Here is a 23,077-nt window from a genome sequence, read left to right as displayed (position 1 = left end):
ATACCTTGTATAATGCAGCTCCCTTCTGCAGGTCCAAACCTTGGTTGGCCTCTGGGAATTCACCCAGGCTGTTCTTCCCACTCAGTTTTAAGAGGAGAAAAAAAATATTTCCTTCTGGAAGTGGTGTTCTCCAGCCATGTTTTGTTAATGCCTCCAGGGAGGTGATGGCATCAGGAACATACATGGCATATGGGGAATCAAGCTCAATCAGACCAGGGCTCGACAGCAGCAGGAGAGATGAGTGAGGCAGAGAAGAGCCCTAATGCTAAACACCTTCAGGCACCCCAGTTCTTTGCGGAGACACCTTCCACTAGACCAGCAGCAGCTGAATAATGGACAATAATCAGTTTCTTAATGGGACATTTTTAAAGCAAAATGCTTGATACAGTGGTATATGAATAGCTTTGTGGACTTGAAGGCTAAGCCAATTAAGTGTGATCCTTGATAACATAGAAGCAGATTTGCTGGCATTAATCCAGTCTTATTGTTTTCCAGCAAATTAAAATAAGTAGAATTTTATATTAATATATTAATAATTTAAGAACAACCAAATATTGTGAATATTATTTTAATATTTAATAAAGAAGTGGTAGAATACTCCTTTTTTTTTACTTTCTCTGTCAAAATAGAATATATGACATTTTTCCACATTAAATCTGATAACAGTCTGTTTTTAAAGTTGTACTTCTGTTTCTTGCTGAAGTGATGACAGGCTGTCATGCACATAGAGCTTAGCCAGGGTACAGTCTATCTTCAGCATGAAGACTTGTCCAACATACAGCCTTAGAACTAAAAACTATGAAAATAACAGGTAACACAGGTATAAAAAAGAACAGATTAGGTTTTACTGAATAAATGAAATTAATTTGTTTGCTTGTATCTGTCATAGAATAGTTCTATCACTAATATATAGAACAAAGTAAATAGTAGCAAAATCACTTACTCTGTCATTTCATTACATGTCATTATAAAATGTCCTGTGTTAGGTTTTGAATAATGACTAATGTTTTGTAATACCTTAATTTTCAGATGATATGGTATATTTCAGTTCAATTAAAAAAAAAACATTTTCATCCCATGCAAGGTCACAAAAGATATAAAAAAATTATTTCAGGATAACTCAGACACATTTTATTGAATCTAGCCTTCAGTTATATATCTATCATTGCTAAGGCAATAGCAGGATCACGGTGTTGCCTTTGTAAGATTCATGCATAAAAAGAGCTCTTAACAGTGATGGATTCTTCTCAGAGGTACAGCTAATATTGATCTGCTCCTGGTGGCACCCCAAATGCACAAGATACTTTCCAAAAAAAGAAAGGCATAACTTCTGTTGCTGGACAGCTTCTTGCTGAAGTTCACTGAAACCATGCAGGGTTAGGTGGAGGAGGGGGAAGGAAAGGAAGTCTACCTGAGAAACAGAGTTGAGCAAACCTTGCATCTTGGGTTGATCCAGCTGGCCTCCAGGAAGAAAAAGTACGTTCACATCTGACATAAGACACAGCACAGTAAGAAATAACCCCAGCAGGGCACAGAGATGCTTGTGTGAGAGTCAAGGGCACACGTTAACATGTGGATGGTTACCAGCAGGCAGAAAATCTGGGAAACTTGTTGAAATCTCTAGTACAATCCCCATTCTTGGAAATATGCAAAACTTGATGGCATATGATCTTGAGTGACATAATCTAATGTTGAAGCTGGATCTGACTTTGAGTCCTGCAAGAGTTAGATCAGATGAGTTGCATCCTAAATGGTTGCGTGATTCTGTGAGAAAGGTAAGATAGCTTTATTTATTCAGCCAAATCTCAAACAAGATGACTAGGCACCCATTCTCTGCTCTGGACACTTCCATCACATGTTGAAAACCATGATGCCCACAGCAGCAGAGGTGGGCACACTCAGCTCACTCTCTTGAGTGGCAGTGTTAACACAGGGATGCAAACATGCCAGGAGCGTTATCACTTGTGGGGTTTGCTAGTGAGGAAGGAGTGGTACCTGAGAGGAGGGGAGAGTAGCTGAGAAGATGGGGACTCTTTAGAGGGATCACCCTAGAGCAGCTTTCCTCTGTTTTGTACAGATGAAGCAACATGTTGAACGGTTCTGCTGATCTCTGCTAAGACAACCCAGCAGCTGGGTCAAGGACTGGATCAGGAACTGGGTAGGACTTCACAGCTTTAAGCTAATGCCCTGCATTCCACCAAAAAGCTTATCAGAGACACCAGCCAGTCTTAGCACAGGTCTCTATGTGCTGCTGGGGTGCAGCTCCGCTTTATAAGCACCCACAGCCTTTTGCAACAGCATAAGCTTGCAGATGGTTGCAAGGTGCAGCACATATCAGCAACCTAAGCTTCAGTGTGATAAAAGAAAGATAACTGATAAAGACCACATGGGCAAGGAAAGGGGAATGACCTCAGCAGGGGCTGATGGAAAAATCTTGCATCTGCTGGATCCTGACCTGTCTGCGCTGAGAGTCAACCTGGCTGAGTTTTGATGGGCAAAACTGTTGTCCTGTTGCCTCTGCTCAGCCTGCCTTACGTCTAGACAGCAGCCTGAGGCAGAGGTACCTGTCAGACTCGCACAGGTTGCAGCTGCCTTTAAATGAGCAAGTTGTCACACCAGCAATGGTGTGGAGGGTAGCTCTAAAGCAGAGGAAACTGAGGCAGGTTACTGATAACACTGATGGAAAAAAGGAAATTAATGGCTGAACCTGGTCTGTTGCCAGGCAAGCCCCAGCATATGTACAGATACATATAATAAAATAATTGAAAAAAATATTACAAAAAAAAAGAGAGGAATTATAGCAAAAATACTTGAATTGCTTTTATTTCCAGTCCAATCAACAAATATGTTCATTTTGCAAAACCTGTTGGACTTCACGCTAAGTGATACATCCAGAAAACCTGCCCATTACTGATCCTGTAAGATACAGACTGAGTTCATCTTTGAATGAGTGCCCAACCCCATGCATGACTCTGAGGTATAACGGAAAAAAAGATGAGTCATTTGTTTTCAAACCAGTTTCCTCTCTGGGAAAATATTCCTGTAGGTCACACAGTACTTATTTACTCAGTAAATACTATGACAGTGAGATTTACAACCACGTCATCAATAACACTGATTGACAAAGAACTTCCCCAAAGCTCTTTTATCTCCAGACAAACATGATACATGCACAAAAGGATGCAGTTAGACATTTACAGCTGAGCACGTGTGTTTGGAGCAGGGGTAGGTAGGGAAAGGGGGAGGAGTGCATGAAAAACAACACTTGAACTATTTTTCCTGTAAGATCAGTGTTTGGAGCTCCCTCATACTTGTTTTGAATAATCACTTACTTGTTTCATCGGCTGCTGAGGGCTCTTTTGATCTTTTAGAGAATGAACCGAAAAGGGATTCCTCTTTTAGAAAACTTGGGCAATTCTTCACACTCAAAACGGCACATGCTCAGTTCATTATTTTGTCTGTACCGAATGAACTAGGTGATAGTTCTCACCGGATCTGGTTAAGGACCATATTAATAATTTTCCCTGTTGTCTGAATTCACCCACTCCACATCCACCCTGCAGGAATAACAAGGGGAAAAAGGAGAGCTTGGTGGAGATAAATGCAGCTGCTCAGATGCTCCTTTTTATGGAAGCTATTCTGTATTCCATGAGTATCTTTTGCCTGTGTCTCATAATGGCCATAGGATTTTATATTTATTGGTACCAATTACACTTGGTCTTCTTTTCAATAAAACAATTTTTCATTGTAAAATGATCTTGTGTCCAAGGAGAAAGTTTTGTGGGTCCCAGTTACCTTGGAGAAATTTTTCTCAGGAAAAGAAGGCCTAAAAATGCCATTTCTTCTTTCTTTTCAAATACTGGCTTTTTATTATTTTGGGTTCATAATTTAGATTTATTTTTTAATTTTGTATCATATTCAGGTGTATTTTACACTATATTTCGCCAAAATATCAACTGAATATTCAAAAACACATCTTACTTAGACTCTAGAGAAACACAGAATGTTAGTTATGTTTTCTGGCCATCCTTAATACCAAACTTTTTGTCATTATCTGCAGCTGCTGAATCTACTGGTCTCTTCTACTCTGCAGGTTTATGCTGAATCTTTGAGAATTTTCTAGATACCCCAGTTCGGACAGATTAATATTGGAAAAAAAAAACCAAACATTTCCTCTAAAGGCTGGATTTTCTATGCAGTCAGTGCACAGAAGGAGCTACTCACACCTGCACAGGGAGATTTTGTGCGTCTTTCTTTGGTCCCTAGCCTGAATAAATGCAAGACTTGTGGAGAGGGGTTATACCTTTTATGGGACCAACTCCATGTAATGAAGATTTCAGAAGATGCACCAGCTTTCTTGATCACCTATATAGAGAATTTGGGGTTTCTCCTTAGAGGAGAATTGCCTCATTAGGCGTGGACAGTTTAAGTGCAAACTGAATTAAGCAGCCAAGTCCCGGCTGGTAGACACAAAAAAAATCCTTGAAAACCTCTGAACGTGCACAGGAACTAAGGAGAAAGGCACAAATGGCTTTAAAAATAAATGCCAGGTTGCACCAGCTTCATGATTTCTAGGGTCTGGCTCCTGCTGTTCGAACTCGTGGATTTGACAGTAATACAAAAATTGCTCAACCAAGCGTTTGCATCTTGCAGCCTGTCTGGCATTCCTTCAGCTTCGCTTCTAGTAAAGCCTGTTCCCCATCACCGAAGAAGCTCTCGAGAAACAGGGGCTTTTTAACACACTGCAGAGCTTGTGCCACCATCCAAACAGGCAAAGACATCTACTGCAGCTCTGGCAAGCAGATGGGGTGTGCTGACAGACATCTCAGACAGTGCATTTACAGTGCTCTGGGGGCTACAGTTTATTCCCAGCTCTGGTTTTGCAGTGCCAGTGGCTGGGAGATGAGCTGCTCTGGGGCTGCAGCATCTGACCTCCCTGGGAGCATTGCAGGCCATGGATGTGGGTCCTCTCCTGAGTCACAGAGGGAGAAGGAGTGAAGCCAACCGCATGCATCTGGCTGCTGTGGAAAGCAGGGAACACAGGCAACCAGAAATGGCTACACGAGAAGAAAGTCATTGTAATGCAGTGGTGGAGACATCCTTAGTTGGGGTAAGGGAGTTTGTGGCCCTTCCCATAGGTATATGATTCAGTCAACGGCACCTATAGCTATGTAGTGCACTCACCTTTAGGAATACTTACCAAATTGCATCCATGTTTGAGGCCCTGAAAGTGTCCAGTGTGATGCAAGTATACAGAAACAAGCAACACCAGCCCCAAAGAACCATGGAATAAGTAGTTAGGTTACAGCAGGGTAGGGTGCAAAAGAGAGGTCAGAAGGGAAGTAAGAAATGTTCAGAGTGATGCATCTAGAGGCAGAGTAGAGATGGGGGTGGGGCCCAGATCTTCTAATTGTGTTTAGTGATAATTTTCTGTGAAAAATAAAATCGAAGAATTAAGCCGGACTGCACTGTATCTGCCTCGTTCTGTCTTCTTTCCCTTTCAGATATACTTACTGTACACATATAAAGGCACTGAGAATACCAACAACACTGCAGAGGTGATGCCGAGTTAATGACTGTATCAGTACTCATACATGTAAGAAAACCAGATGTAAGTAAATCACCAGTGTAATAGCACAGACACACACAGACATCCACACCTATTTGTGTTAGGGCTTGTATACGTGAAGAGCCACAGACTCATCAGACTTGGGTTATGACCGATGTGCAGGGGGAAGCTGGTGCAGCCCAGATACCCAGCTGGCACACCCGGGCATCCTGATTTCCCAGGCAGCCGTGCTGGAGCCAGTGGCAATGCTGTGAGAAAACCACTAGATGTAGATGCAGTGTTAAACTGTCACTGGTCCAGCAAAACGTGGTATCTGTCTTTAAGGAAAAATTACCTTTTAGTTCCATGAGAGGGGGCAGGTGCTTCTAAACAGAAATTAAATACTTTTTAAACGTTATAGTGATCTTGGGATTCATAACAATGACAAGAAGTGCATTGGTTGAGGGTCTTCTAATAATGTCTTACTTGTTCAACTTTTTTTTAGAAAAGCTTCCTTATCTCTGTTGCATTATGGCTAAGTGTCATGCTGTATCACATTATCCTCCTTAAGTTATCCCCCGTTCCCCTTCCAAAGCCCTCATCCCTCCTTGCAGCATGGTCACTGAGATTGCTTTGTCAGCTCACCAGGGCAGCACTCAGGGCTGTTCCTGCTGCAGGTACCACTATTGTGCTTTTCAGTGAGAGCAAAATATTGAAAAATAAATAGTAGGTAAATAATGGTCCTGTCCTAAGGTAATGAGGCTCTTTTCCTGAATGCAGATGAGGAATTCATCAAAAGGAGAAGGCTAATGTAAACTCCCTAATGTTTAAATCATCTAAATGGCCCATGAGAAACATTGCCTGGTTATACTCTGCCTCGGGCAATAGGGGGGAGCATCAGCTAATATAAATCCATCAGATCTAGACCAACACTCAGCAGCGCTGGGCTGGGCCAGCAGCTCAGCAGGTCTGTTTGCATGAGGCTGGCATGGTCAAGGAAAACACTCTGTTAAAAGAGCCCCCTGATTGCAGTGGGCCAGGTAAAAGGCACAAAAGTCTATTCCCAAGTGCTCATTAAAGCCAGGTCCATTCACTTTCTTTCTATTAAGAAGGCACTTCTTAATACATATTCTCCATTTATTTTCTAATGTGATATAAAGTCAGGGTAGTGGGTTTGCCCTGCAGCACTTTCCTAGTGTCTGAAGAGTAGCAGAAAAAAACATTTAGAGGGGAACAAAAAATACAATCACTGGCCAGCTGGTAATTTTCTTAAGAGAGTAAGCGAAGAGGAGAGGCTGCCTGCAGGCCCAGGGTGCTTGAACGAAATGGAGCATTCCGGGAGGCTGAGAATGAATAAAAATTGGCAATTTTCAAAGACAAACATCAGATCCAATTTATAACAGTGAAACATCAAACAAAAATATAATTTAAATAGAACCCAATAAATAGTTATTAAAATATGTTTTGCAGTTTTCTTACTCCTGTCAATTCCTGGTATCACTGGCATTCTTATTCCTGAGCATCACAACATCCACACCACCAGCTCAAACAGGGCCAGGAGGCAGGTTTGAGCACTGGCCCACCAATTATCCAGCCTGTTTAACTGTTAACACACTTCCAGGCAGGGTTTGGTATATGCCAGATAAAATTTTCCCCTGCTTGAGCAAGGTTTGGGAAAGGCCACGTGCAAGGGTTGGTTCCCAGCAGACAGCATGGGTGTGACTGCATCAGGCGGGCTTCCTCTGCTTAGTCTTCCAACCTACACCTGGGTTTTGCACCCACAAATTCCTCCACATGCTGTCACACTACACTGCAGGTTTTACAAACCTAACAGCCACACTCCTGTCACAAGAAAAAAAAGGAAAGAATTAAAAAGTAGTAGACAAAACCCTCACATTTTACAGGCATTTTTAGCTGGAAAAAAATCCTTCCAGATATAATAAGGATATCACAGGGGCACAAGCTGGGGTGTTGAGAAAGTGCAGGTCAAGCCCCGTGGAAAGTATCCGAGCTGCCTCTCAACCTCCAGGCCAAGGACCTGTTTCCAAACCTGTTTTGATGGGCCAGATGGGTAAAGCCTTAAATCCCAGTGAAGAAATGTATGGTTGCTCTGTAAATATCGTGGCAGAAATGAAATGATGCACATGAATAAAGCTGAGCTCAATCTCACAGACTACAAAGCTGGGAAAGAGTCAGGAAAGGTCTCTCTGCCTTGGGTTGGGTGGACCTGCCTCCCTGACACTGAACCATGTTCAAGCAGCTGCTGGGCAGCAACTGAAATCATGGTGTGGAAACTGTCCCTCAAGCCTAGGGTAACACTTTGCATTGCAGAGATTGAAGGGCACCATCTCTCTGAGATGAATGAGCCACAAAAGCCAGTTGGCTTTTTCACAATAAATAATTTTGGCAAGAATGAGTTTTTGTCCAAACAGAACTCTTCACAGCATAAGATTTTTCTTATTTTCTGAAAGTGTTGAGTGACTTAATTGTTTTTCATCCTGTATCTTGACAAAGCATTAGCAAATAGCTACTAAACTGTTTACATGCTCAAATCTCCATCTCTAATAAATCAATGGGAAAGACATTAAGAAACATTGTGACATGTTCATGAGAAAGCACAGAGAAAAATAACCATGATTAATGACAATTTCAGAGACATTAAAGAACATGGTTTGTGTTGAAATATTTAGGATTTTAACACTTAGCTCCTAGTGACAATGTTGGTATGTGATCAGCTTTCTGAGACCTGCTTTCAGGAGTTATCCACATGCTCAGTGTTTGCTGTTGCCTTCAAAGATTATGATCTCAGTCAAGCAGAGACTCATCTTCTTGCATGTTTGCAAAGCACTTGCACAACTTTGAATGTCGCTGAAGTTAGAAGCAACAGACCCATCAACACAAAGATCATGCAGAAGATAAAAAGAAAAAAAAATCAGTCTTTAAACTGCATGTGAGTGAAAATATGTTTCCAGAAAGGAAAGAGAAAAATGCATAATTTAATCCAAGATCCACATAATGACACAATTTAGCATCTCAGCAAGCTCCTGGCCAGCTGTGTAGAGAAGTACATAAACACATTATGCCTACATCTATATCTGTGTGGCAGCAATATGTGTGTACAGCCCTGAGCTAGCCTTGCTCTGCCTAGTGTGGGCAGACAACAGCAAGGAGATGGCTGGGATGGCTGTGCATGCTCGCCATGGGGTCCTCAAATGACCAGCATTACCTGCCGCTCTGTTTTCTTTGTTCTTGCTGTCTGGGCTCAGCCGTTTACAGTCACAACACTGCGTATGGTTTGCTCAATGCAAAAAAAAAGAAAGACATTTCCCATTCTAATGTACTTACTGCAGGAGGGTTTGACCTGTTTGTGAACTGTAGGGCGTGGCTACGGGAAGGACATTCACATACACAAAAACTGCATCTAGGACATTTGTGAAGCTGTCTGTGCCTTTCCCGAAAATTTTCAGGGGTCCAAAAGTGAGAAAGGTATGTGCTGGGTTGAGCTGGGATAGAGATGATTTTCTTCCTAGTAGCTGATGCAGTGCTGCAATTTGGCTTTAGTCTGAGAATAATGTGATTTACTCTCTTACTAGTGTTAAGGGGATACAGTTATACAGCTCAGTTCTGTGTCATGCAAAGGTATCAAAGAACTAGCCAAGAAGCTCTAAGCCATATAGACATCATATTTCAGTTGGTCTGATACACCTCATGTCTCATAGAGGTTGGAAGGCAATTCAGGTATCTTGGTGTACTGCTGTAGTCTGAAGTAGACTACAGAAGTAGACTACTACTTCTGATGCTACTATTGAAATGGGGAAGGGTTGGAGGAAGGAAGGTATGTGAATTACTCAAGATCAGAAAAATACCTGTGGTGGAGCCAGTGTCCCAAATAGCACCCATGCACTCACACACCCCACCCTCCCTTTGCATCTGTGCAGAGGGAAGAGGAGAGGGGGGTCAGCAAAGCACCCAGTGAAGGTGAATAATACATTGATATCTGCTGGAAAACCATGCTTACAATTTGGTGACTGTCACCTCCTCAGTGTGATAAACCCACTCACAGACGTCATCCCCATCCTGACCTTTTAAACCTGATGGTAAAAGGTAGGATAACTCAGTTCATTACTGCAGGTGGCTAATGAGATCCAGCACCTAGAGACCCCTCAGATGTGCTGGGGAAAAGGTCCTGCCCTTCCTGATCGTTTGTCAGATATGCTAAGTGATTCTTACCCAATACTCACAGCAGGAAGCAACCGAATGTCATTAAAGCCTGTCCTTACTGTCCAGAGACAACTGTTTAACGGAGCAGGTCACAGGGGCCAGAGAGAGCTTTTAGACATTGCCAGGTGAACGACTGAAACAGCACCAGCTGGCAGGAGACAGATTTCAACCTGTGGCATAATATGCACAGAAGAGGAGGTATTTACTGGGTTTACTGAACCAAAGAGGAAAGATACAAATGGTAAAACTAATGGCTTCAGCAGAAAATATAGACCAAAAGACCAGAGGTCCCTTAGTTGGGGTTACTGGAGGTGCTTGCAGCTGATGGGTGCAGTGTTCCCCAACCCCTGACTCAGGGCAAGGACTCAGGGCTAAAACATGTTTATTGAGGTGAGGGCATGGATTAAACCTCCTTCCATACTCACACAGCTGGCTTGTTACATTTTAAATGCAGAGACTTTTTATTAATGAATTGGATATCAGAGCCACCACCCCCAGTACAACCGCTGCCTCTATAGTGTTCACTATCGTGGTAGCCCTTGCTTGACCAGTCTCATCATACCCCATGGCACTCCCTGATGCACAGTGTGGTTCCCACTGGAACCTGGTGAGCACAGCAGTCATGACACTGGGAGAAAGGGGGAAGAGCTGTTGCCTTTCACTGTGCTGGGCACAAACATGGTGTGTGTGTTGAGCTGTAGCAAAACCACCACACTGTTGGCAGCCACTTGAATGCCTCAAAGCCCCTCCTCATCCTGTGGACATCCCAGAACACTCATCTGTACTTTGTCGCTGACCCACATTTCAGAGAAGCAATTTCTAGCTTGGTTTCTCCTCTGCCACACCAGAGCCTTCTCACCCAGTTTACCTGCAATGCCATTTGAATGTGTGTTCATACTGCAAGCCAAGTAGGATGACAGGAGGTAGACAACCTGCCTTTGTGCTGAGGTGGGGTTTAATTTTAATATCTTGGAAATTTCACAGTGTTCTTCTGAGTGTGTCTTCCTTTCAAAATGATGAAGTCTTGAGTGCAAAGGGCTGGATTATATCTGCTGCAACCTGCCATTGCTAAGTGCAGTTGACCTCTTCCGCACACTCCAGTTCCAAAACACACGTCCTGTCACTCAGCATTAAAATTTCTTTTGGCACACAGTGTTTAACAGATGTGGTATATAGATTTTCTTAAAAAATACACACATTCAGCTTTTCCTGGGGAGTTTTCACATGTGATGAGTCTGTTACATGCCAGTTATTTAAAACAAACCCAACAAACAAGTGCCAAGGTAGAAGAAAAATGACTTGATGTGGGACCTCATCAATTCATGACTGAAACCTGTAGTTCTTGCAGAAGTTTTAGCTCTGGTATGGATGAGATGCTGTTTTAGCCTCCTTCCTGTGTGTCCGTGCACAGACATTCAGAGCTCCACAACTATCCTGTGAACACTGGGACATTCCCACCCCATCTTCACTGCTGCCTCAGGTTTTTCTCTGACACATACCCTCCCTGCTCTCCTTCAAGTGCCATTGTTTTTTGCCTTTCCCTGCCTGATCTCAGCCTCCATGCTGTGCTCTCCTGCTTGGCACCTGCTTCCCTCATCCCAGCATGCAGAAGAATGATGGATGGGAAAAGTCTACAAGCATAGGGGATTGACTGTGGACCAGCTGCTACAGCAGCTGGCAGGAGCCATCAGGTCTCCCACACTACGTCTGCTGGTAGGAACAGGAACTTTGGATCAAATACAGACAGGACTTCCTAGGTTCACCTGTTTGCAGGTGAGACTCGTCACACATGTTGAAGATGCTGGTTTTTTGAGCTGTACAGTATCCTGAGTGATGTTAACAGATTGGTTGCAGGGAGAGGGGACCGGGGTCCTGAAGGCTGACACTGCTCACCACTAGTCACCAAAGCAGTGGGAACCACCAGGAACTGCCACCACGATAAAAAATATCACAAGAACAAACAATTCCCACAAAACTGTAGCTTACTTTGCTTGGAAGAATTGAAACACAGTGGTGGACTTAAAGATAAAATAAATAACATATTAAATTGGAGTCATCATTCTTCTGCCAAAACCTCTGCCTGACATGTACTGTTTAACATGTGTTTATTTTCCTTTGGATGAACATGGCTTCATAGTCCTTAAAATGCTCCTGCATAAAATGAAAGCATAATATGCAAGACAGCCTCTTGAAGATGTATTGAAGATACTTACGGCATTCTCCTTCTGTAGACAGTGTTTGTTTAACCATCTTTATTCACAATAATTAACTGTTGCTATCATTATTCTTTTTAGAACTGATTAAAAGTTGTTCTGTACTTCTTTACCAATATATTTTTAAGCCACCCAATGCTTAATACAAGTTTGTAACCTGCAGGCTCAAGTCTCATGGAGACTCGTGCACATGAATAATTCATAAACTAAAGAACAGTGGCTATTAACATAAGTAAAACTACTTGAAAGAGAAAAGTAACTCATGCTTGAATTCCTTGCAGGAATTGACCTTAATTTGCTCTTAAAATCTAGGCTGCCCTATTAGGAAGCTTTCTTGTCTGTTTTTTTTATTTAGTTTATATAGGTATAGGAAACATGGATAAAAGAAGGTCTCCAAACTCTATAAACCTTCTAAGCTAGACTGAGCTTTCATGAAGGCTGTAACTCTGTGGACAACATCATAAACCAAAGTGTTTCTCTACCTCCTTCACAGCCTCAATGTTCAATAGTTTTTGTATGACTGTGAGGAGGCAGAAGAGATGACTCAAATGCCATTAGCGTTTACAAGACGGTTCTGTGAAGCCTTAAAAGCAGGAACCCATGTCAGTGAGGCTCAGCTGTCACCGTGCATTTGCATTCATAGTGTAAAAAGCAAATCCCTGATAAGTAATTATTTATTCCCTCTATTTTCTTTAAACAGAAAGAAAGCAGAGAAAATTTTAAAGAGCAATGAAACTGAACTCAGCTGTTGCATTCACAAAGTGCCATGCATTCATCTTGCTCTTAAAAGCTGTAGGGAAAAATCTGATAAGAGTACAGCTCTCCCTCCTTTCAAAGTAAACAGTGAAATATAAACTGGATTACTTTTCATATCAGGAACATGTCACTGGTGTTTTCAGGTGTTCAGCCTGATTATGAGTTTTGGCCGTTTTATTCCAGAAAACCTCCACCATTTCACTGGATTCAAATTGCAATGGAAGTAATGCTGAGGTGATGTAGCCTAAGGTCCCTTTTACTTGCTATGTGGTAGAGAAACATACTAAAAGACTGGCTGTTTCCCTCAGAAGTTAAAAATTTGCCAGTTGTAAATGTGACTTGAACACTTTTAAGAAAAATCAGATTTTATTTTTTTTTGGAGTCATTTACCATCTTCTTACCATGTGAGGTGTCTGTAGCACCAGAGAGCAAGACTGACTGCAGCTACTCACTGCAGCATGAGCACTCTCTCCCTTCTCTTGGAACTGGCAGCTCATTAGCAGCCAGTTTATCAACTCTGCCTTTCCACAGGCTTTTGAGCCCTCTGAATTCTCCATGGTCTTCCTGCCTTAAGATAACAAATCCATAATTTTTTCTTCACAACAACAGGGCATGAGATTCAAGGGATGGAAAGTGAATTTTGGACTTTGATCAATGTCTTGGATGAAGTTTAGTAAATTTTATGGATTGAGATGCATTCCTGCACTTCCACCCCAAAACTCCCTCAGTTTCTGACAGGAAAAAGTATTCTTCACTATATTCTCCAGGTTGCCCCTCAGTTGAGGACATTTTTAATACAGAAGGTGCAGAGTGGCCCAACGTTCCTTAGCTCCATGCATGTATAATTTTGTATCTTCACCCAGGTTGCATGGACGAAGCTGTGCCTGTGTCACCTCCTTCAAGTTAACAAACTCAAGTTATTTTTCTTCTCTGTTGTCACAGGAAACATTTGTAAACATTGCAGGACACAGGAATGCAGCCTGACTTTCATCTGTACCTTATCAAGGTGTCCTGGACACTAAGCTCTGGCAATGGCTCCCCTGCCACTGTCTACCTTACATCCCTTGCTGTGCAGTCCTGCCCAGCAGGATGGGCAGAGGGGGGCAGGTCTCCCCCTGCACGCCCTGCTTCATGTCAACATCTTCACTTTGCAGAAGCAGCGTTTCCTCCACAAGGCTTAGCAGGCTCTGCCCACCACTAATATCCAGTGAACTCTGCAAAATTAATCCTTTTTTAATTGTTCTTATGAAGATTTGAGTAAGGGTCTAGGAAAACAGGTTTGAAAAGACTTTTAAAAGAAAACCTAAACAATTTGCACAGAGACGAGACTGTCTTAATATATTCCAAGGTACCTTAGTCCAACAGCTGCTCCTCAGATGCCGATGGGTCTGGATGGGGAAGTAGTGCTACCAGTCCACCTGTGGGGAAACCCTGATTCAGGCATCCGATCACTTATGGTACCCCTGCCGCATAAGAAGTGGTCCTAGGTGGCCATGTGCTTTCCACGTAGGCTGAAAGGCCTTTTATCATATTCTATAAATGCATCCCCAACACCCAGTTTAGCAAGTTGGAAACACTACTGGAGCTGGATAGGTCTTATGGTTAAGGAAGAGCAGAATTTGCAGACCCTGACTTATAGGCCCCTGGGACCTTGCTATCAGCTTGCCCTGGGTTTTTCTAGTACGAAGTTGAGCTTTTGAAGCTTCCTTCTCCTTCCGTGCTATGCTCCCTTGTACTTCAGTCAGCACGGCTGCATGACAAGGAGCAAGCAGAGCAGCCTTGTAAAGCATGAACCATCAGAGCATAAGTACCTTGAATAAACAAACTGTGAGGAGAGAAACAAATCCTGACTGACTTCTTGCATCTCTTGACGAAAGCAGCATGTCCTGGCAGCCTGCATGTCTCTCAGCTCCAGAGGGATTAGCGTGGTGTTTACCTGCTCTTTCCCAGGCTGGGAAAACGTTTGATCTTGCTAATGTGTACACGAGTTTTTGACAGTTGCCATGGCACAACAGGAACTTTGCCTTCAGTCTTGCTGTTTGTAACCTTTGAGGACTAACCAGCCAAGCTTCCTGACAGCATCAAAATGCAGCTTATTTTAAATTAACTTCCAGGGCAAAAAGGGCTGCTTTCAAACGATCAGACACTGACTGAGTCAGATATTCCTCTGTCAGCAAGCTTCAGCTTTCTTTCAAGGACAGGAAAGGGGTTTTCTGTTCCCAGAGAGCAGGGAACTGGATGGCTTTTGGGGAGCTCCATGGAAGGAGCTGGAGCAGGAAGGGTGGCACTGCTGTGCCTGCACCTGCACTGGAGGAACAGGGAAACATGTCCCTCTCCTGTGGGAGTCTGTCTGGGTACTAGTTCACTTTACTTTGTGCATGATATTTAATACTTGTCTTCTGGTAGTAACTAATGCTCCATTGTGTCCCTGGGTACTTTGTATAAAGCCCTATTTAATCAGAATAAAGGCAAGATGCTGCCAAGAACATGCAGTGGGGGATTGCAGAGCAAAATTAGGAACATTTCCTGGTGTTTCACAGCTAGAATAAGCGTGCACCTACAGCATCAAGTATGTCACAGTAAGGGCCCATAGCACCTGTGCCTGTGTAGTCTTTTCTTCATTCTATCTTCACGATGCCCATCTTCCTTCATATACTTGAAAACCAACATATTAAACAGGATTTATATTAGTTAGGTAGCAGAACTAATACCAGCTGATGTGGTGGTTCAGCAGTGAGTTACATACCACAGTTGAATGCCTTCCCCTAGCCCACACCACCAACAGTGTCCTGGTGTATGGGCAGTATATTTGCTGTATGAAAGCAGGAAGCAGCTGGGAGAGACCTGCAGGATTGTGTGGTGATGCCTTCCCTTGCTGTGGGATGCGAACAGTCTTGTGCACACAGGTGTCGACATGTCAGCTATCACACAATTAAAACTCAGGACTGAAATAAGCCTTTGCTTCAATTTTCAGTTTGTGAAATGCTGATCATAAAGAATGAATAATGCAAAAAAGTAAATAATTAATGAAAACCTCTATTTGCTATTTCCAGTAAATGGTGCTGTTGTCTAAATGAAGGCAATGCTGAAAGAAGAAACAATATTGCCAGTGGTAATACCCCCTGTTTTTAATGGCTCCACTTATCTGGATCTTATTTGGCTTAGAACTACTGGAGTAACTAGTTCTCAAACATTAGCATCAGCACTTAAATTTATCAAGCTCTGAGGACTATCTGTTGAGATAAACTCAGTCTACCCAAAGTGGCAGCATTAACAGCTCTGATGGAGCCTCAAATAGAATTGGCAACTCCTTTGCAGTGCTAAATAAAGTAACAACAGAAAATTCACACCGTGGCTGGTCACTCCCCATGCAAACAAACAAAATTCCCACGGGGCCCCTTTTCAGGTCCTAAATGGCTTGGTGGATAGGAAACAGCAAGATATGTCCCTTTTCTGTCACAGCTAAAAGTCATGTCCTGGTTCAACCCATTGCTTCACCTTCATCCCCATTAAAAAATTTTGGCATTAGTTTTCTAAATTTGGGAGAGGAAAAAAAGAAGGGGGTCAGAGACCAAAACTGCTCCCTTTCCCAGTCTTTAATCTATCTCTTTCATCACTGCTGTTTCTTCCCTGGGTTTGCACAATGGGGTTAAAGCCCAAATGTGGAAGAAGCCGGATACTGGTTATTCTATAACTTATCCAGAGGTACAAGCTGAGATGAATAGACCTTTCTTAGTATTGTTCAGTGCTGGTGGTGAGTTGGAGGGTAAAACTCTACCTTTCTTCAAGCAATTGCCTATCTTAGCCTATGTTAACTGTAGCGTGCATGGCAAAATGCAGTCTGCCTCACCTGGAATAACCATAGGTATCCTACAAATACTTTACCACGCAGCAAGCACACAAACTACCCAAGCACCTTTTTACAAGCTGTCTTTTTACTGCCTGGAGCCCTGATAACCTAAAGAAATGAGCTATTACTTATTTAAATGGCTCAATAATTTTGCAACAGATGGCTAGCAAGTTAAATGTGAATTCAAGCAATATGAAAGTGGATTCATATTCTTATAGCTGGTTCAATAACACTGCTCAAGCTTAATCTGGAACCAATCATACTATTTATTTTCTATAGTGCGTGATTAAATTAGGGTTTTTTTCTTGTTTGTGAAACATTCACAATGGACTCCTGTTTCCTCTCAGTCTGACTTCTGATTAAGTGCCAGATAACTTACACAAACTAACCTGTTCGTGAACTGTCGATTTAGACTGGCTAACTAAGCTGCATGGCCTGGCTCCAAACTGCTGATTGGAAGCTTCTCATACAAGTCTCTTGTGACAATTAACAGATAGCACGTTGAGGTTCATATGCCTACTTACAGGCAATCACCAATATCGCATTTCAGGACTGCAGTGAGCTTGCCACTTGGCCCTCCTAGCACTTTGTAGGCTGTGCCAGTGAGGCCATTGTGAAAGTACAGCTTGTACTTTCCCATAGAGGTTTTGCAGCTAACTTCTACAGCTCACAGTAAAATAAACACGTACACAACTTGTCTGCCTTTTCCAACTTTGCCTTTAGCCAGCATAATTTTTTTTTAACTGAAGGATCATATCCTGTCAGAGACAATAGTGAAGCAACATTTCTACCATAGACAGGGTTAGAAAACTCATTTACAGACATTTGTTCCTTGTGTGATTTTAATAAAGTAACATGTCTAAACAATAAATATGAAAAGCTAGCACAAGGATTGATGGTATAAGAAAGCTTTTTTCATTAGAAAGCACCAGAAAGCACTTGTAGAGAAAGGACTCCTCTTGAATTCTAGCAAGTCTGTGTGTGAGGGCTGTGCGTGACTAGGAATTTTAATTAATTAACCAAAGGGAGAAGATTGGTAGAGGCTTTTGTAGACCCTTGTTATTGATCAGAAAGAAGACAAAAAATGAATGAAGGAAGGAAAGTAATGGGTAATGAAACAGCAGAAGCAGAACTTGGAGAAAGAATAATTCTTGTAAAAGTCATCAGATAGAAGGTACAGTTAATGACTTTCCATGTAGGACACTAGAAGGCACCAGTGAGAAACAACTGAGAAATTGATGTACAAGAAGTTCAAGGAGTCCAGACAAGAAAATCTGGGAACTGGAAGTAGTCTGCAGAATGTAAAAATACATACTGTAGGGAAAAACAAAATACAGTTGAATAGCAATCAAAATAGATCTCTGGTACTGAAGCATTTATGCTAATGAGAAAAGAGAAATAAATACCAGACTGCTGAAACCTCTTTGGTACTGATGATGGTATAGAAAAATATTACTTAAGAAAGATTGCTAGAAAAGATATTAACAATACAGGACGACAAATATTATACACAATACCATATCATTAGTAGTGTGTATAATACACAAAAAAGCAGAATATCATTAAGGAAGATTTTCAATTCCCAGATATCAATTAGAGAGGAAAATCAGATACCTGGTTTGATAGCCAAGAAATTTCCTCATCAGTGTACAACTGAGAGACAAATTCCAGAGCAAAGAAGGGATTTGCAACTGGTCCTGTTAGAACATAGAATCATTGAATCATAGAAGAGTTAGGGTCGGAAAGGACAACATGAGGCTATTGTAAAAGTTCTGGCCACAGATCAACACAGATCAACAAAAAGAGCCCTTATTAAACATTTTCCAGTTTCAAAAGGGGAATGTGTAGGATACAGGAAGAGCTAATGAGTGAATTCATTGGCACTAAGGAGTTCAGAAAATTGAATGAGACTTGGAAGATAGAGAATAAAGGTGTTACTAAGAGCTTCATACCAAGAAAAGGAGAAAAATGTAAAGAAGGGTCCTAAAATTATTTAGGTAAATGACCACATAAAAATTTTGTTGGGAGTAGGTAAAAAAAAAAAAAAAAAGAAAAGAAAAAGAGCTTTTCCAAAATTCAAGGTAACTCAGAGATCACATCTTAAAGCTGACTCTATAGCTCTAGGCAGCTATTCTGTAATGCTCATCCCTGTATTACATGAAGTCTACAGATACCTTTGAAATTCATTGTGATCTTTATTTAATGGCTATTCTGTTATTCTATTTTCCTGGATGACAGGAAATTTTTCTGAGTGATTGTCCTGGGTTCAGCAGTAGCAGTCATGTTTTTTTTTTCTTTGTGCTAGCTGGTGCAGTGCTGTGTTTTGACTTCCAGCCTGAGAACAGTGTTGGTGAAGCCGATGTTTTCAGTTGTTGCTAAGTGATGTTTACCCTGACCAAGGACTTTGTGAGGCTCATGCTCTGCCAGGGAGGAGGGGAGGCCGGGAGGAAGCAGAGACGGGGCGCCTGACCTGGGCTAGCCGGGGAGGTATTCCATACCACAGCACGTCATGGCCGGGGTGGGGGGTGACTGGGAGTTACCCGGAAGGACACGGGCTTCTGGGTGGAACTCGTCTTCCCTGCCGGTGGTATCGTATTCTCTTCCCTTGTTATTTTCCCTTATCATTGTTGTAGTTGATAGTAGCGATGGTGATTTGTGTACATTGGTTGCTGGACTGTTCTTGTCTCAACCCGTGGGAGTTGCACTTTTTTTTCGATCCTCCTCCCCGTTCCTGCGGGAGTGGGGGAGAACCCCGGTGGGGGGGGGGGGGAACACGGACCTCTATTGTTGTCAGCTCGGCACCACTCACTGGGAGTGAGTGAACAAGTTACCTGACTGGGTTTAAACCACAACAGTTCTTTTTGGCGCCCAACGTGGGGCACGAGGGGTTGAGATAAGAACAGATCTGACTGGATTGATAGTCACTCATCACAATGCTGATTTATTGGCTCTCAAGGTTGTTCCTCTTGATCTCACAGGTTCAGTATATCGTATCTTACTTCCATCCGGTATTTGCTGTATTAGTGTTTTTCAAGTGTGGGGCTTGGGCTAAGGTTTTTGTCCCATTGTACTTTATGGTAATGACTTGTAATACAATAGAATCATTGATCATGAAACTGATCTGGCTTATGTTCCCAGTGTGGTCACCACCTTTATACTTTGGGAGGTATATAATAGAAGTGCTTAGCAATCACACATCTTTTTTCTCCTTCTCAGGTGCTCAACCTGTGAAGGAGACATCCTTTTACCCTCCCAGTCGTCCCCCCAGACCATTTACATTTGAGAGTTTTGAATTTTTTGAATGGCATTTTAATGCTGTTGAGACTTGTTTGCTGATGGTGATGGGAATCACCATGCTAACACGCATACAGAGTGTGTTTGGCCCACTACTGATTTCAAGAGTTAAGCAGAGTCAGGTTTGGGTCTTGTCTGGGGTCAAACGGCGATGTAGGAGGACCGAGAGATTTTCCCTGAGGCTGGACAGCCATGAGTGGCAGGGTGTGTGGGATAGTATGGGCAAGTATCTAGGTCAGTGGGCCCCTCCAGTACTTTGGAATTTCACTACCGAACAACTGCAAAATCCAGAAGAATTAGTAAAACACTTAAATGAGGTGTGTGGTCATTCTGGCCATACCAGAGATGGACAAATCACGGCAACGTGCTGGGGCTTGGCCTATGCTTACAGGGCCTTGTTCAACACTATCCAGCACCTTCAAAAGGAAAAGAATGTCGGCGGATCTGAGGGCAAAGCAACAGTCGCTACTCAAACTTTGGCTGCAATGAACTGCGCAGCTACCCCAGCAGCAAGTACAGCAGCTGGTCAAACTTCAACTGCAACAGACAGCGCGGTTACCCCAGCTCCAAGCACAGCAGCTACACCACCGCCAGCAACAAGTACAGTCGCTACTCAAGCCACAGTGATAATCACTGCAGCCAAACCAGAGGACCACTTCGTACCAATATCGGTTGCCCCTGTACGCAAGAGAACAAGCAAAAAAGAGGCAAAAAGGGTGAAGCGAGATGAAGAACCAATGAATTCACCACCCGGACTGTGGGGGTGGTGTAGCTGCTGTACTTGGAGCTGGGGAAACCGCGGTCCTACCTGGAGCCTCTGGCAGAAAGCTCCAGGGGAGACTCGAGGTCGACCCCTCGGCTTTTGGAGTCGGGGATACAAAGGATCTGAGGCCAGCTATACCCCAACTGAGAAAGAGATACTGGCAGCGTATGAAGGGGTTCGAGCTGCTTCGGAAGTGATTGGCACTGAAGCACAGCTCCTTCTGGCACCCCGGTTGCCCGTGCTGGGCTGGATGTTCAAAGGCAGGGTCTCCTTTACACATCATGCAACTGATGCTACATGGAGTAAATGGGCTGCACTAATTATACAATGAACTCGAATAGGAAATCCCAGTCGTCCAGGCATTCTAGAAGTCATCATGGACTGGCCAGAGGGCAAAGATTTTGGAATGTCACCAGAGGAGGAGGTGGTGCGCGCTGAAGAGGCCCCACCATATAATAAACTGTCAGAAAGTGAAAAGCAGTATGCCTTGTTTACTGATGGCTCTTGCCGTATTGTGGGAAAGCATCGGAGATGGAAGGCAGCTGTATGGAGTCCTGGAAGACAAGTTGCAGAAACTGCTGAAGGAGAGGGTGAATCGAGTCAGTTTGCCGAGGTGAAAGCCATCCAGCTGGCCCTGGACATTGCTGAACGAGAAAAGTGGCCAGTACTTTATCTCTATACTGACTCATGGATGGTGGCAAATGCCCTGTGGGGGTGGTTGAAGCAATGGAAGCAGAGCAACTGGCAACACAGAGGTAAACCCATCTGGGCTGCTGCACTGTGGAAAGATATTGCTACCAGGGTGCAGAACCTGGTGGTGAAGGTACGTCATGTAGATGCCCATGTACCCAAGAGTCGGGCCACTGAGGAACACCAGAACAACCAACAAGTGGATAAAGCGGCTAAGATTGAAGTGGCTCAGATGGACTTAGATTGGCAACATAAAGGTGAATTATTTTTGGCCCGGTGGGCCCATGACACTTCAGGCCATCAGGGCAGAGATGCAACGTATAGATGGGCCCGTGATCGAGGGGTGGACTTAACAATGGACACTATTGCCCAGGTTATTCATGAGTGTGAAACATGTGCTGCAATTAAACAAGCCAAGCGGTTAAAGCCTCTTTGGTATGGAGGATGATGGTTGAAGTATAAATATGGGGAGGCCTGGCAGATTGACTATATCACACTGCCACCAACCCGCCAAGGCAAGCGCCATGTGCTTACCATGGTGGAAGCTACCACCGGATGGCTGGAAACATGCACTGTGCCCCATGCCACTGCCCGGAACACTATCCTGGGCCTTGAGAAACAGATTTTGTGGCAACACGGCACCCCAGAGAGAATTGAGTCAGACAATGGGACTCATTTCCGGAATAACCTTATAGATATTTGGGCCAAAGAGCATGGCATTGAGTGGGTATATCACATCCCCTACCACGCACCAGCCTCTGGGAAAATCGAACGGTACAATGGGCTGTTAAAAACTACACTGAGAGCGATGGGTGGGGGAACTTTCAAGCATCGGGATACACATTTACCAAAGGCCACCTGGTTGGTCAACACCAGAGGTTCTGCCAACAGGGCTGGCCCAGCCCAGTCAGAACTTTTACATATTGTAGAGGGGGACAAAGTTCCCGTGGTGCATATGAAGAATTTGCTGGGGAAGACAGTCTGGGTTATTCCTGCGTCAGGTAAAGGCAAACCCACTCGTGGGATTGCTTTTGCTCAGGGACCTGGATATACTTGGTGGGTAATGCGGGAAGATGGGGAAGTCCGATGTATACCTCAAGGGGATTTGATTTTAGGGGAAAACAGCCAGTGAACTCAATTGTATGCTGTTGCCTGCTGTGTAATGCTTTTATAGCCCATCAACCAGATGTCTCCAGGTCACCAGCGACTGGCCCTGACTTCCCTCCAGCCATCATCCCAACAGAGAATGAACTTGGAACATCATGGACCGAATGGACTCGGCAGCATTATAGGGATTGGTCCATGCACTAAGAAAATGATCTTTTCCTCTTGGTCTGTATGTATATGGATGTATGTATATGGGAGAGCGATGGTGTATTGAAAATGTGGGATCTGAGCACGACGTGAATGGTATGGAATAAGGGGTGGATAATGTCCTGGGTTCAGCAGTAGCAGTCATGTTTTTTTTTTTCTTTGTGCTAGCTGGTGCAGTGCTGTGTTTTGACTTCCAGCCTGAGAACAGTGTTGGTGAAGCCGATGTTTTCAGTTGTTGTTAAGTGATGTTTACCCTGACCAAGGACTTTGTGAGGCTCATGCTCTGCCAGGGAGGAGGGGAGGCCGGGAGGAAGCAGAGACGGGGCGCCTGACCCGGGCTGGCCAGGGAGGTATTCCATACCACAGCACGTCATGGCCGGGGTGGGGGGTGACTGGGAGTTACCCGGAAGGACACGGGCTTCCGGGTG

At 43.5% G+C, this 23,077-nt stretch overlaps 1 long non-coding RNA gene across 1 annotated transcript; it reads right to left on the bottom strand.

Annotated features, from left to right (window-relative positions):
* Positions 1-550: 550 nt before the first annotated feature.
* Positions 551-15,107, bottom strand: LOC133273446 (uncharacterized). Its single transcript, XR_009744806.1, has 2 exons — positions 14,550-15,107; positions 551-796 (listed from the first exon to the last, which is right to left on the bottom strand). It is a non-coding gene; the product is annotated as an uncharacterized LOC133273446 (long non-coding RNA).
* Between the last annotated feature and the right edge of the window lie 7,970 nt (positions 15,108-23,077).

This window comes from Pezoporus flaviventris, unplaced genomic scaffold (genome assembly GCF_033815535.1).
Source record: "Pezoporus flaviventris isolate CSIRO_AGI_PZ_B2104156 unplaced genomic scaffold, CSIRO_AGI_Pfla_v1 ptg000031l, whole genome shotgun sequence".
NCBI lineage: Eukaryota > Metazoa > Chordata > Aves > Psittaciformes > Psittacidae > Pezoporus > Pezoporus flaviventris.
Note: the sequence above shows the minus strand (reverse complement) of the source record. Positions and strands in the feature narration are given on the sequence as shown.